This window comes from Cyprinus carpio, chromosome B3 (genome assembly GCF_018340385.1).
Source record: "Cyprinus carpio isolate SPL01 chromosome B3, ASM1834038v1, whole genome shotgun sequence".
NCBI lineage: Eukaryota > Metazoa > Chordata > Actinopteri > Cypriniformes > Cyprinidae > Cyprinus > Cyprinus carpio.
Window position 1 is genome coordinate 6,554,531 of NC_056599.1, and position 14,121 is coordinate 6,568,651.

The 14,121-nt window shown below is 39.8% G+C and overlaps 1 protein-coding gene and 1 long non-coding RNA gene across 2 annotated transcripts in view; one reads left to right on the forward strand and one right to left on the reverse strand.

Annotated features, from left to right (window-relative positions):
* Positions 1–14,121, reverse strand: part of LOC109108480 (zinc finger protein 501-like) — a 282,595-nt gene that overhangs the window by 99,666 nt on the left and 168,808 nt on the right. The window lies entirely within an intron of this gene.
* On the forward strand, positions 1,245–2,285 carry LOC109064686. The gene is made up of 4 exons (XR_006154328.1): positions 1,245–1,462; positions 1,540–1,590; positions 1,714–1,992; positions 2,081–2,285. It is a non-coding gene; the product is annotated as an uncharacterized LOC109064686 (long non-coding RNA).

Here is a 14,121-nt window from a genome sequence, read left to right on the forward strand (position 1 = left end):
AAAAAGTGTTGATTGTTTTTATTTTATTTTAATTAACCACTCACACTTACTTTATTAGCCTAAATCCTTTAATATGTCTTTTATTTTGTCAACATTAACTTCTGTAACGCTTGTGACGTGTTATCTAGCAAATAAAACAGGCATATGTTATTAAAAGCCTGAGGTTTTACAACGCGGTACGAAATGAAAATATTTTGTCTCACGTATTGCATCGAAACGCGTCTGGTGTCTGCGTTGTGTGATTACTGGCGCTGCCATATCAGTGTACCGCACTTCAAAAGACTGTAAAACATCTAAAGGTTTGTAACTCATTAGCAAACTAATGAGTTTTGGGGTTCTGGTCCCTGTGATGCCGAGGGTCAGCTAATGCTCCGCATTTCGTGCTCGCTGATCAAAGAATGACAATTTAAACTTTATGACGTAGACCTGTGAGCGTAAGGTTAGCCAAAAGTGCAACGACAGGTCAAAAGGATGTGAGATCTATGATTGTTTTTTAACAAGGCAGGCTATGGTATATAGGAAAATGTTGTTTAATTTGAGTTAACTAATTTTGTTTATTTCAATCACATTTATTATTTTATTCACACCTTATTTTTCAAGTCTCAACACAAACATGGGTTGCAAATACAAACACACACACACACACACACACACACACACACACATATATGAATATACAAAAAGCATAAACATAGATGTAAATATACACAAACATACATATGCAAACACGTGTACAAACAAACACACAGAACGTGACTTACAAACAAACACACAGAACGTGACTTACAAACAATCACACATACACGCACACACACACACACACACACACACACACACACACACACACACACACACACACACACTCTTATAGACACACACACACACACAAGATATCATAGCTTTTGATTTTGGAGCTGTTAAAAATCCATGCGGGCAATCAGTCGAAGCTAAGGCTATATCTACCCCGTCGTGATGAAAGGTCGTGTCTACGCACCAGGACGTGCGATAAAGGCCAGACGGTCTCTGGCGTAGATCACGCCATCCTCAGTTAAGTTGTAAAGAAAAAAAAACAAAAAAATGTCGCATCTGTTGTTGTTGCATACATTATACATGTATTAAAGATTTATGTTATCAGGGTACCCTCTACTGATGGTTATCGGATTTTACGTGGTATTCTCAAGAGCCGCCCACACGGCGAATCCCGTTAAAAACCAAAAGTTTTGTTATGCTCATTACCTGTAAAATCTTCAAGTCGTGTTACGCCGCTATGCTACAAGTCGCTGCTATCTCAACAATACACGAAACAATGGCTGAAAATTACCAGGGTAAGTGTTTTTTCATCTGAGTTATTTAAATATATTTTAACGTGAATATTTGTTTAATGTCTCGTGGTTATAATCTCTAGGTGGCTTTGCGAATCAGGATTTCGACGATGGTCTGGAACAGATCCTTGAAGAGCTATGTGAGTATTTTCCAATTTTATTTTATTAATTCAATGTCTAATAATAGCACCAATAACTTTGTTGTCATTTTACCCAGTCGATGAGGCGGAGCTATTTGCTTGTGATGATGACGGTGCTGTTAATAACGGTAGGTCATATATGCAAACAATCTTTTCTCATCAAGTTAAAAGTGTCAGTTTCACATAAAGTGATTACCAAAAAGAAATAGATAATAATAATGATGTTATATGTTTTTTTTTTTTTTTGGCAGGTGAGCACGTTGATACCAACAGTCACGTGATAATGTTACCTACAGAGGACGTTTTACAAGAGGTTGTGGTTAGTGCGGACGTCACAAATCCCACTCCCGCCCCAGTTCCGTCTTCAGAGGAACGGTCTCACACGCTCCCAGACTGTTCAAGTGTTCACATACCAGGTACTTCCAGGCCGCGTCACTCGCAGGGTCAGGGGGTTAAACGTTTGAGGCTACCGGAGCACGAAACGGATGATGCACCGACCACCAGTTGTTTAAGGACTTCGGAGAATAACGGTATGTATTAAAACAGAAAACCTTGTTATTACTTTTATGTTTTGTCTTTCATTCGATAAATTAATAAACTGTTGTCATTATTTTACAGAACAAGGGTACGACGAAGGAGGCCTAACAGCGTGGACTGATTCGCAGATACATGCGTGGGATCAAGGGTCCTTCAGTGCTTCGGAAAGCGAGGAGGGGGATGAGGAATTACCTCACGAAATTCCTCAGGAATTGTTCCGTGAGCGTGATTTAAACAGAAGGCTTGATTATGATATGCTGCGCCGTGTTAATCGGAGCTTTGAGACACTTTTTCGACTTGAACGGACAAACTTTATCCTATCGGGAAGCAGAAGACATAGTTGCTAGCGCACAAAGTGATGTGGTATCGATTTTGAGAAACATCATAGCCTGTCAACAACAGCAGAACGAATCCTTACGTCACGCGGCCAAATTTTGGAGAAGCTGTCACGAACAGCTGTATGGTGAATTTCGGGAGTTTCAACAGAGCATGAGCGGTGTACCCGGCAGAAATCCATCAGGTACAAGTCGAGCAAAATCTCGTTGTTAACGCCCTTACGCTGATCACAGAACGTTTAAACCTTATTCAAAGAATGCTGACGGATTTGTTTAATCGTATTATAAGAGGCTGATGTGTATTGAATTGTTGTTTGTTTTTGTTTTGTTACTGACACCGATTCGTTATTATCATTGGGTATTTCTTACATTTATTATTGTTTGTTATTGACAACGAATCATTATTATCATTCATTATTTCTTACATTTATTAATATTGTTTGTTATTCCATACTTTTATTAATATTGTTTGTTATTCCTTACATTATTGTATGTTATTGTCCCGGCCATTTAGTGTTGTTTTACTTACGGAGAAACGGTGGTTTTGAATTTATATATGTTTCTGTTTTGTTATATGTGGTTATGAGCATTGTGATTCGGCGTTGGTGTTTTCAGGAGTGTACACGCTTGTCTTTAAACTTGAAAAAAGGTGTATTTCTGATTTAAAAATAAAAAATAAATAAATAAAACAATAATAATTCAAAATGAGCAGTAAAAGATGTCACGATAATTTACACCCCCACGCTTCAGAAGATGATCAGAGGTCATCAAGACCCAGATATGATTTTCAAAACAATAGCGAACAGTTACGTGAAATTATTAACAATCATTTACAGATGTTACCGTCTGATCCGCTTAACATGGTGGATAGATTACATGAGCTTATAGATGAACAACACGAATGGTTGGGTGCTGATATAAACAGCGATGAACAGGTCGGCGCAGGGCCATCTAATAATGAATCCTCAGGTTATGATCCCTCAGCTCCAGATATGGGTCTCAGTCAGGATTGCATAGCTAGACTAGTGAGAGAAGGAGGTCATGTGGGTGATTTTACGATTGTCCCAAGACCAAGATTTAATGGTTTAGAAATTCGCAGAACTTTAAATTTTCGTGAAATAGTCACAGATGACTATGCTGCCTATAATATCTTTTTGCAGGATATTTTGAATGAGATTGTAGCATTTTCCACATTATTAGCTGGTGAAGGGGTTTTTTTGAACATAGCTCTGCAAGGTGCAACTCTCCCCACAGATATTAATGCCGTTCTGACGCCTGATAACAATCACGATGTTAATGTATTTGTTGACCAAATCGAACGGGCTGTTCAAAGCAATACAGATATGGTTTTTTGATAGTGCTTTAGAGTTATGTGTCTCTGTAGCACGAAACAAACAAGGTGGCGGTGGCTCGAGTAGGAAGTTGACCGACCTAGCTCATAATCAGGTCATACAGAAAAACAGAATGCATTTGTTTAGCCCGGAAAAATTTCGCAGACAATATGTGTTTTAGTGCGTGCATAGCTCACTTTTTAAATCCTCAAAGTCCCGACTACGAATTGATGAGAATAGCCAGGGGTATACATACTGATCTGGGTTACGATCCCAGAGATAAAATTGCATTGCATGATGTTTCTAAATTTGAAGCCCATTTAGACCTGAAAATTGTTATCTTTCACAGATCAGGTTCAGGTAAATTGGAAGTGTATAAAAATACAGACGAGCTACATCAGAAGACGGTGCATTTGTATTTGCATGATGATCATTATTATGGTATAAAAAATCTGAAAGGTTTCTTAGGCTACTCGTATGTTTGTGAGTACTGCTATCATGGATTTAAGGATCGTACTTCACATTATTGTAAATTTACATGCAATGTATGCACAAACAATACGTGCTACACGCATCCTAAGAAATCGGTGCAATGTGACGATTGTTTGAGATATTGTAGATCTGATTTCTGTTATGAAATGCATAAACAAGTACAAAGTGGCGGTTCGAGGTCTCAGTGTGATCTCATAAAATACTGTGACAAATGTTACAGGCAGTACAGAGCAAAATGGTCTGGTGATAAACTATTAACGCACAAATGTGCACCATTGAAATGTGTGCATTGCGCTGAAGTTCTGATGGATGAAGGTCAGCATTGTTGCTATATTCAGCCTGTCAAGCCTAGCGAACATAGCCAAGACTATGTTTATTTTGACTTTGAAAACGATGTATGAAAATGGCAGGCATACGGCAAATTATATTTGTGCAGCCACGCAAGCTGGGGATGAATTTACGGCAGAAGGTGTAGACTGTGTAGATCAGATGGTCAAGCATTTCAGACGACCAAAATTTGAGGGTTTCACATTTATCGCACACAATTCTTCGGGTTTCGACTCTTTTATATTGCTCGAGTATTTTCACTAGTCAGGGACTAACGCCAAAAATTATACTCCAAGGCTGTAGACTTGTTTACATGTACGACCAAGTCTTTAAACAGAGATACATTGACAGCTATAGCTTCTTGCCGATGAAAATGTCAAAAATGACGACTGCTTTAAACTTAAACACCAACGAAAAAGGGTACTTTCCGCATCATTTTAATCGCTTGCAGAATGCAAACTATATCGGTCCGTATCCGTCAAAAGATCATTACGGATATCAGACGATGTCTGACGCTGAACGTGTGAAATTTGATTCGTGGTACGAGGGGGTGTAGCAGGAGAGGTGTTTGACTTCAAAAAGCAATTAGCTTTGTACTGCAAGAATGACGTTGTTTTGCTACGTGAAGGCTGTATGAAATACAGAAAAGAGTTTATAGAATGTACAAACGTAGATCCTTTTGGGTGTATAACGTTAGCCGGCTGTGCTATGAAAGTGTTCAAAACGCTTTTTTTAACCAAAGACACAATTGCCTTAACGCACAAAAAATGCCTACATCAATCAGTATAAAGCTTACTCAAAACCCCTCCATCCAATGGTTGGAATACATTAAAGCAAGCAGAAATGTCGATGTTCATCACGCTTTAAATCATGGCGAAGCCAAATTTGGACCGTATCATGTGGACGGCTATTATGAGACTGATAACGGCGATAGAATAGCTTTGGAGTTTTTAGGGTGTTTCTGGCACGGACATTGCTGTCGTTTTAATCCAAACGAATCGAATCCTGTGTCAAAAACACCTTTTGGCCTGCTCAGAAGACAATCTGACAATAAGCTGAACGTTTTGCGTAATACCTACAATCTAAAAGTGCACAAGATTTGGGAATGTCAGTGGGAGTCTGCTAAACAAAACGATCCCAATGTAATTGCATTTATGAGTAATTATAATGCACCAGCGAGGACTGAATCCTAGAGAAGCGCTTTTGGGGGGAGAACGAACGCACTCCGCTTGTACCACGAGACCGCGGAGGACGAACGCGTGTCATATCTGGATTTCACGTCTCTCTATCCTTACGTACAGTCATGTAAAACCTACCCTATCGGGCATCCTGAGATCATTTTAAAAGATTTTGAACCGGTCAAATCTTATTTCGGTCTCATTAAATGCAGCGTACTCCCCCCACGTAAACTACTGCACCCGTTATTGCCTGTCAAATCCTCTCAGGGGAAACTACTATTTGCGCTGTGTCGCACCTGTGCTGAGGCACAGTATCAGGGTCAGTGTCAACACAGTGATGACGAAAGAGTCATTTCAGGAGTTTGGACCTCTGTCGAGCTCTCCAGGGCTATTGATAAAAGTTTATTCGGTAGTCAGAATTGAGGAAAGTCTGGCATTTTCCGCAAACAACAGACACTTTATTCAGCGGTTATGTTAAGACGTTTCTCAAATTCAAACAAGAGGCTTCAGGATTTCCATCACACGTAGTGACAGATGCTGAAAAGGAGTCTTACGTCAGAGATTATTTTGAGAAGGAGTGAGTTCAGCTCGATCTTGCCAAAATAGCACTTAACCCCGCACGCAGATCTATAAATAAATATTTATTGAATTCGCTTTGGGGTAGATTTGGTCTTAGGTGTAATCAAGCTACAGCGGAGCTTTTAACAGACCCTGAAGATTTCGCGACCCGCTATATCTTTGGAAACGGACGCGTCATTAAACACTTCTCATTCGTGTCGGACACAGTAGCATTAGTTCAGTGGTGCTATGCCGATGAAGACCCCGCCCCCCGCGAGTGATGTTAATGTATTCATCGCTGCATTTACTACGGCTTACGGTAGTCTGGAGTTATACGAGCTCATGGATCAGTTTAGGGCCCAGTGTTTTTTTATGTAGATACAGACAGCGTTATCTTTGTATCGAAAGATGGAGATTGGGTACCTAAAACAGGTACATATCTTGGTGAGTTGACGGATGAACTTGATGATGGAGATTTCATAAGTACTTTCGCGTCAATGGGGCCGAAATCTTACAGCTTTAGAACGGCGAAAAATAAAGTCACTCTTAAAGCTAAAGGGATCACGCTGCATTCTGCTAATGCAAAGGTTGTCACCTTAGAAAGTATGATATGTCTGATACAGGGGTATGTAACAACACGTGGACACTAGCCCACCTGCTCACTCGCACAGAGACCATTGTGCGGAATAAAAAGAAGTTCACACTGCATAATAGAGCAGTATTGAAAAGATTCAAAGTGGTATACGACAAGTGAGTGCTACTACCTGACTACAACACACTTCCTTATGGCTACTAAGGGTATTTCTAACACACAAATGTGTATGTTGAAGAGGATTTTGACTTTCGTTTACAATATCCATTCTCAGTCTTGGTGTCAGGCCCCGTCGGAAGCGGAAAGACTGTTTTTTTAAAAGAATTTATTGCGTAATGCATACAAGTTGATCAATGTAAAAATTGACAGTTTTGTATTTTTATACAGTTGTTGGCAACCTTTGTATGATGAACTGTTGTCATTGTATGATATCAAATTTATTGAAGGTATTCCAAACTCTTTAACCGATGAAACTTTAATAAAGCCAAATGCCAATGTACTTATTATCTGTGACGATCTGATGTGTGAAGCCTTTTCAAACGCTGAACTCTCGCGAGCTTTCACACAATACGTGCATCATATACCATTTTCTATCATATTGATAACCCAGAATCTGTTTTTTCACGGTAAAACCAGTAGGACTATCGCACTCAATACTCACTATCTTATTTTGTACAAGAGTCCGAGAGACTCGATGCAAATAATGACTTTAGGACGCCAGATTTACCCTGGAAATACAAAATTCTTGTGGAGTGTTATAAGGATGCTACCAATCAGCCTTACGGATTCCTTTTGATTGACTTTAAAGCTAAAACACCGGAGCGTTTTCGTCTCAGATCAGAATTGTTTTCAGATCAACAGGTGGTGTATGTACAGAAAAGAAAATGAGTGATAGGCTCTGTAAAAACTTACCTCTTTTAAAACTATTATATAAGGCTTCACCGAGACAACGCCGTGTTATTTTACAGTCAGCGTCAGATCAGCTGATTCTATCCCTGTGTGAGATAGCTCTTAATGTACTCTAACACAACAACCAGTTCCGGAGGTTAAAAAAGAAAAAAACAGGAGATCAAATACGCAGCTAGTAAAAAGATTCACCTCAAAAGTATAAAAAGCGGTTGATTAATCAACGAGGCGGTTTTTCTGTACCTCTGTTAAGTGTGGCACTACCATTTATTCACTAGTTTAATAACCTCCAGACAGCATTAGAAATGGAATATGCCGAAAAAGCTCTACCTAATCCCTCAGAATCAGATGAATAAATTAAGAACTGCAGGTGTTCGTGAGACAATTCAACAAACTGGGAGAACGATTTAGATGCGGCTATACGAAACGTATTGCAGAGGAGTGATTTAGATTCGCACGGGGAAGGCTAAACTTTATTCCAGCGTCTTACAGAGTTTTTAACTATAGTAAACAAGGTGATTTGGAGAGCAGTACTTTAACTCTCTTCACTACCGCAAACGGACGCTATTCACCCCGATGAACCTGCTTATTACACATGCTAATACACCTGCTACTGCACCTGTGCTGCGCCGGTTAGTGCACCTGCTGCTGCACCGTTGTATGATGAAAGCGAGGATCAGATTGTCAATGAAATCTTAAACAATGTGCCGCAAAAGAAGTTTAAAAAAACATCAAACTCATTCTAAATAAAATGTCTAATGCCAAACAAGTGTCTTCATGGACAACTTCTGGGGAGTCTTGTATATAAAGGGAATGTATCGTAGGTTCACACATGTTGGATTTGGTTAAAAGTATAACGGCACCTCACACGCTACGTGATGAATACAGACGGCGAGGTTGGGATGAATTTCTGGACGCTTTTGCAAACTTAAATATACCATTTTCAACAATCACGAATCCTCAGGTTGAACACGCACGGTTGAATACCCTAAAAGGAAATCGCCTAACCCCATGAAAAAAACGGCTCGTTCGTAAAAAGCACACGTCAAAGGACTATGCCACGATCTACTGCCGCTGTTGCGACAGTTGTTTAATTCACCCTCACTCGATACTACTGCCTGGTTATCTTTTTAATTTTTTTTTTTTTTTTTTTTTTTTTTACTCGAGAAATATGTTTTGAAATAATTGTGTTGTGTTACGTATTAAGTTTTTGATGTTATAAAAAAAGATGAAAACAAGAGTTTGTCTATACGTTGCCTGTATTTATACAGTACAAAACATATTGGTTGATACATTTCTAGATTACATAGCATTTTTATTTAGTAAACATAAAATAATAACACAGTTCTAGGCGTACTAAAGACCACCTTTACAATTTTGTACACACTTACTACAATTAAATGTGTCGCAGAGAGAAGTTTCAGTATCTTTACAAATTGGTGCAACCAGATTATAATTTTTAATCAGATCATCATGGTACAGTTTAACCCACATTTTCGATACTCATAACCCTGTGACATGTGATACAGCAAAAAAAACACACAGTTTGTCCGCCACGTATCTGACGTGAAGTCTTGAAACTGCTGTTAGAGTATTGTAAACAGATAGAGTTGTTTATTTAAAAAAGGTTTTTACAGTTTTTCTTTGGAAAACGAGGGTCTATTTGGAGATCCTCCAAAGGTATCAAAAAAAGCAGCTCACGCCATCCTCGGTTATGTAAATTGCTAACCCAATCGCAAACCCCGGTTGGTTTTGGGAGGGTCAGAGTAGTTAAAAATAAGCCTGTTAAGACGGTAGTATTCTTTACGGTCACTTTGGTTAGCTCGTCGCTGGGGGACTGACACTTCCTAAGAAAATACTAATGTAATTGTGATCAAACTTTTCCATAAACAGACGTTAGTGAACCGTATTCTATTGTCCTTCCTCCTCACGTAATAATCCACTAACACTGTCTTCGGATTGGAGTATTCAAACAATTGAATCCAAAATCGGCCTCTACCGAGAATGGTTATGGATTGTCTGAGAGGTTGTACTGACTCGTGCTTCAAGTCTACTATTTCTACGATTTAATTAGTGAAAACTGGATTTCGAACAACTCTTAATACAGGGCGGTCAAATTAACCGCGTTTAGGTTGTTCGAGCGTTGTATCCGTTTAGAGCAAATCTGACTATCTATTACAAGAGGTGTGATTTTTAAGATGTCTTCCTGGTGAGCCGTCACGAGTTGATAAACCATGTCCCCTAACGGTCTGATCCGCATCTTCATATTCACACGGTTGAACCGGTTTTGGACGGAATTTGGACGCCGTCTTGGATATTAAAGCCAAAAACTCCAGGTTTAAAATTTTAAAAGCCAACGGGGTTTTTATCATACGCCCCTAGAAAAGGCTGAATTTCGGTCATTGCTAAAATGATTGATTTTGGTAGTGTCCAAGAACCAAGATTTTCTTGATTAGATAGCGAGAACCAGCCGGGGCGATAGATAAAATTCTTCACACACCACATGCGGTACGTATGGGGTATTAGCAGTAGTGCCTAGAAGCGCCTAGAGCATGACCCCACCACGGAACACGCTAGGGACCCCCCCCCCCCCGTAACTTTTTTGACAAAAGAAGATGCTGACCAACAATATTGAGTCTATAAGGCTTGGGTGTTAGGACAGGCATCGCGATTAGACAGAATCTCATCTTTAGATCTTGCCTCATGTCTTATTTTTATATCTACACCGCTCTTCAAACACTTAATTTTTCTTGAAAGAAAAGGTCACTATGAATGGGGGCGAGTACTAGTAATTCTATCACATTACTAGCATTGGTAAACTGCAGTCTCTCTCATTAACCCGTATTTTCTCCAGCAGGGGTCAGTAGCATCCATGTGCCCCGGTGTGTTCTGTGGTAGAACAAAAACCCGGCCGAAAAGGCTACTTTCGAGTGTCTCTGTTCCAAAAGTAATCAGAGCTTCAATCAAACATCTGTAGGGGTAGGTACTGAGAACTCTGGGGTTATCAGACACGATGCCCCCAAGATAGACATCCACGTGTGAGAATATACATGCTCCCGGCGTAGTTTTAATTAAAACCGGACAGGCGATCCGTGATCTGGTAATTAGAAACCCGCGTCGGGTGCTGTTATTCTTGCGGTTCTAGTGTTATAAAAGAGTGTTATTAAGGATCCAAATAATCATCTCCCGTGCCAGCGATTAAAAACTTCAACGCGTGATGAAATCGGGTATTGCGGAATAGAGGTGGTATTTCGACGTAAGTGTTTTTTTTCAATGGACGTCTGTGTCAGGGGGATCAGTAAATAAGTTCTAACTCTGATTTAAGCACCACCCCCGGACATGCGATGGAATAGAGCCATGATTAGGCACATAGGTTCAGAAGTTCTTCGTGGTACGGACGGTTTTCTTTACACGTTTAGTGCAGGGGACGGACTGTTACGTTTTGGGGCAGCGCGGCTTGTTACTGCTCGTGTAGCTTCTTCACACGGGGCCACTCCCCATACGTAGACGCATCACCGGTGGTTTGAAAGAGAACCTCGTGAACATCACCATTAACCCGTTGCCAATTTTGTCCATTATTATTATATTCTTATTATTGGGTTATACGATCTTGATAGAGCGCTGGTCCAAACATCGCTAGCTATATTTCTAGGCAGCAGTTTTTAGATGTGGTGGTTTTACTTTACTAAAACCTCTTTTCAACAGAGGTAGTGCCGTCCCTAAAAAAGAGATTGTGAAGATACGCTCCTATGCCTGCTACGTAAATTAACAGGACCGCCAGCGTAACCTGGATTAGCCCGTTACCTGCTGGTTCCTGTCAGTATTTGACATTATCGCTCGGCGTGTCGTTCATAGCTGCGTAGTGTTTTGCTAAAAATTAAAACTTATTTCCACCGGTCTGAAGTGAAGTTAGGCCACAACTTTACCATAAGTGAAAACGCACGTGTGTTTGTCTGCTAGTCGTTTAACCTCAATGCAGATATCTGTCATATTAGATTTATCACAGGTACGTAATGCGGCTTGTCGAACTCTAACACTGGACGCTGTGTTAGAGATGTACGGTCTATATGTACAGTTTCAGTCAGTAGGGACAGTACGAAGCACCGACGGTTGATATTCAGATCATATGGTATATATATACATGCCTATAACAGGCGCCTTTCGTATGTTCAGATTGAGTGCGGTGCGTATGTGACGACAGGTGCACCGTCGAATGTTCGTGTTGTTGTGTTGTTACAGTCCTCGAGGACACACCAGACTTATAATCCTCGAATAATCAGCCAACTTCCCATAAAAATTATCAAAAGATGTGGTTATCGGTGCTGTTAGAAATTATCCTGTTTTTGATGTGATCGTAACCAAGTGTGGACTTTTGATGGAAGGTTTGGCGTGATTTCTCTAACCAGCAAATTAGTACATCCTTCATCATACCCCGGCTTTAACGTGATTGCACAACTTAGATACCTTTTTGCCGATTTTTCTTCTTAAGGTAGAATAATCACACATCACTGTCCTCTTTAGTAATGTCTCTCGTCATTATCCCAGTATAGTAGGGTCGAGTGTTAATAATAAATGCCAGCATCATCATCATTAAAAGTATTACCATTGAACATAGGAGTAAAAAATTCGAATTAAACCGACATTCCCATGACCCTTGAGGGTTCATACTTCTTGCTAGTCTCGTTTTGTTATTTGAGATACGATTGTTTCAGGGTAAAACATCCATAGATGCATTACAAGGTATGCGTGATATAAAGCCGCCCTCACTCATGGTGATGTAGTTTTTCACACCTGCTAACTTAGGGACTCCTCGGATTGTTACTTTAATGGATTCGGTATGTCCCAATCTCCTTTTTGGTAACCATCGGAAAAATTATTAGGCCACCCAGCCACTTGACAAGACAAAGCACTGTCGCCCACTCTTTTTTGATCTTAAAATCTTTTCTCTTTTAAACGATTTTATCTTGGTTCACAATGATCTTGTGTAATTCTTTCAAAAAGCAACCTTCCACACATCACCCGTCATAATCGGGTCCGCATCACTGCGTACACGGTCGAGGGGTTCGTGGTTATACAAGGATGCTATCGTGAAAATTCCCTCTGCTAGTACCAATTTGTTCATAACCTTCGAAATACATTCGCCCTTTCGAAAATACTAATACCCATCCCCTATTCTATACATGGTATAAGAAGGGAGGTAGCCTTCACGCTAGCTTTCCATGACCGAATATTAACACAACCGTCTCATTTTCTTTATGGCACGTCCAATGGTCGCATTCGCTAATGCCTTTTGTGATAACGGCGTTATATCCGTCTAATAAGATCTGGTAAGATATCGTAGTAACCCCCCACACTTTGAAATTTATAGCTGTTAAAAATCGACCCATTTTCGAACGCAATGTATGGGAAAGCGTTCAAAAACAAGAAGGCTTTTACACCTCGCTGTAGCAAAAGGCTGTCTGTTTACGACTTTTTCAAGAGTTGTTGGAAATGTTTGTTTAAAAAACTCTGTAATTTATCCGTCTGTAATTTTGAGGAGTAGGTTTTTCTTTAGAGTATAGAGGCGAATGCTTCTTCGGTAACCTCTACACCTGTCTTATTCTCAACGGCCGTACCCAAGCGTACTTGCTTAAAAACATAATATGCAAGTCAGATAAAAGACCTTGATACCCCCCCCCCCCCATCGTTTTCTTGTCGAATAAGCAGTCATCCTGTCAACAGATTGCTTTCGAATGGTACCTCTTGTCGTACACTACACCTCTATTCCGTTGTTTTGATAGGCGCGGTCTTGGGTAACGTTATAAGCGTTCCTGAGATGTAACCATTGATATTTCTTTCTCCTTACAGAGTTACACCAATTCCGTAGCACGACACGTCGATTAATAGTTCTTTACCTCAAAGACACGGGGTGCGAGTGGGTCGTAGTACACTTTTTCATTAATTCAGACATCTACCCATACGACTGTTTACACAAATAATGACATAGTTATTAGAGTCAAAAGGTTTATTGCCAAATCGTGGAAGAGACGCATGCCGTTCAATATCGATGGTTGTAATTATCTAATTATACATTCTGTCTAGATATTGAAGAATTGCACACACATTACAAAAATTTTTCAATCAAACAGTCCAAACTGATGTCAATAATTTATAGTAATACATCGGATCGTTTCTTGACAAAACATTACACAACATCGGTTACATAAGTAACAGAGACATAAAATAGTTCCAATTTTAAGATTTTCATTACATTCAGAATAAGTTCAGATGTTTTTAACAGTCATGCGAGGATTATAACCACTGGGAGGAATTGGGTTGTCATAACACTCCAATCTTCGACATACCCCTCACAACAAACAATGCTTTTTAATTGCATTAAACGTTTGTATTCCCAATACATTCA